We start from the raw sequence: 2,154 nt of genomic DNA, 5'->3' as shown, positions 1-2,154 counted from the left end.
ATTAGTTTAATAAAACCAAAGTTCATTACATGATTTTAATTTCAACGGTTTGCAACAAATAAACACAGTATGGCATCTCCATAAACTATGCAGAAAACAACTCTGGTTTTATTCTCTCTTTTTACTTTATTTTATTCTTTTCACTCTGTTTTCTCTTTATCTATTCTATTTATTCTCTTTATCAACAGCTGTCAAATCCGGCATTTTTTTTCTTCCAAAATTTGTTGTTGTTCTTGCTCTTGCATTCATTTAATTGATTAGAAACAAAATCAAAGAAGAAATTTGTGCGATTACAATTACGTGTACGATTTAGTAGTAGTGGGAGCATATAATTGTTAAATTCACAAGTAAGAATTAAATAAATTAGATCGTAACAAATAAAGATAACTAAAAAGTACATTGTTTACTCATTAAATGGTCAAAAAGAAAACTAGCACAAAGTGATTGATTTTTTTTTTTTGTAGAAAAAGCTAAGAAGTTCAAAAGTACATTAGACTTCTGTGGGGAAACGTGTCAAACCGGCTGCTGAGGAGTAATAACTTAAAATATTCTAAAATTAAATAAATATTCTACCAAAATGGAGGTTGTTAAGAAAGGAGCTTTGTTTTTAATGAGTATGAAGAATGTTTTGATAACTATTTTCTAGAACACAATTATTTTGATGGTAAGTAAAAAGAATCTTGTACTTCTCGTATAACTTTGGACTAACCTTTTTTTCTTGTTTTGCAGTTCCTTGCCTTTAAGGCTTTACTGAGTAAAAGTTTGGGTTTGGCTATTATTGCCGGCTCTTTGTGGTTTAAAGTACCTCAAGTTTTGAAAATCCTTAAGAATAAATCCGGCGAAGGCATTAATCTCATATCGGTGTTGTTGGATTTGACCGCCATTACTTTCCACATGGCATACAGTTATGTCAACGGTTTCCCTTTCAGTTCCTGGGGTGATAATACATTTTTGGCTGCCCAAACTGCCGCCATTGCCTGCTCTCGTCATGTTCTTTAGTGGCTCTAAAGCTAAATCTTTGGCTTTCATTCTTTTCTATACCAGCTTGTGTATGTATTATGTTCCGGCATTACTCCCTTTAAGGTACTAGTCACCGTACAAAGTTGTAATATCCCGATTTTATTGGTGGGAAAATTGTCACAAGCCTGGACTAATTATAAAAACGGTTCTACCGGCCAGTTGTCGGCAGCCACGGTATTTTTTACTTTTCGCTGGTTCTTTGGCACGCATTTTCACCTCTATCCAGGAGACCGGTGACAAGATGATGATCATTACTTTCTGCGCTTCTTCATTCGCTAATGGTGTGATTGTAAGTCAAATGTTGTACTATTGGAATAAGAGCGACTCTAAGGCTGCTGGTGCCAAGAAGAGTGTTAAGCAAGCTGCTGCCAAGAAGTCAAAGAGCAAGAAAGTCGATTAAATTAACTCTGAAGGAGCTAAAAGAAAAACGAGTCGCATATAAAAGACTTATAAGTTAACAGCTAAATTAAAGTATAATTTTAAACTGGGTTTTAATTAAATCTAAAAAAAACACACATTTTATATTTATTTTCCAATAAAAAATTGAACATTTCTTGTTATGAAAGAATGTAAATTTAATGAAAAAGTATTTGATTAAAAAAATGTATATATTTTTAGTTAAAACTTTGTTATACCCTACACCACTTTAGTGGGGAGGGTATATTGGATTTGTGGTGATGTTTGTAACATATAAAAATATTCGTCCTAGACCCACCTTAAAGTATACCAATCGGCTTAGAATCGTTTTCTGAGTCGATTAAGCTATGTCCCGTCCGTCCGTCCGTCTGGCTGGCTGGCTGTCCATGTAAACCTTGTGCGCAAGCTACAGGTCGCAATTTTCGAGATAATTGGATGAAATTTATTTGACCCAAGGACGAAAATGGTTTAAATCGGTCCATTATTCACCTAGCCCCCATAGAAAATTGCTTCTGAGCTCATATTATGTTAAATATACAGATATATCGATAAAATACGGCAACAACTAAGTTTTATAGAAGTCTTGATAACCCTGCCAAATTTCATAAAGATCGGGCCCCATTTGACCCTAGCTCCCCATACAAAGTCCCCTTCAGAAAATTACTTGAATGTCCCAAATTAACTTATAAACACAAATATCGCGATGAAATTCAGCAC

At 34.2% G+C, this 2,154-nt stretch overlaps 1 pseudogene; it reads left to right on the top strand.

Annotated features, from left to right (window-relative positions):
* The first annotated feature begins 577 nt into the window (after positions 1-577).
* On the top strand, positions 578-1,498 carry LOC119614441 (annotated as a pseudogene).
* Positions 1,499-2,154: the final 656 nt, after the last annotated feature.

This window comes from Lucilia sericata, unplaced genomic scaffold (genome assembly GCF_015586225.1).
Source record: "Lucilia sericata isolate MDLA Ls3-8-SP2 unplaced genomic scaffold, ASM1558622v1 Contig002900F_arrow, whole genome shotgun sequence".
Classification (NCBI taxonomy): Eukaryota; Metazoa; Arthropoda; class Insecta; order Diptera; family Calliphoridae; genus Lucilia; species Lucilia sericata.
Note: the sequence above shows the minus strand (reverse complement) of the source record. Positions and strands in the feature narration are given on the sequence as shown.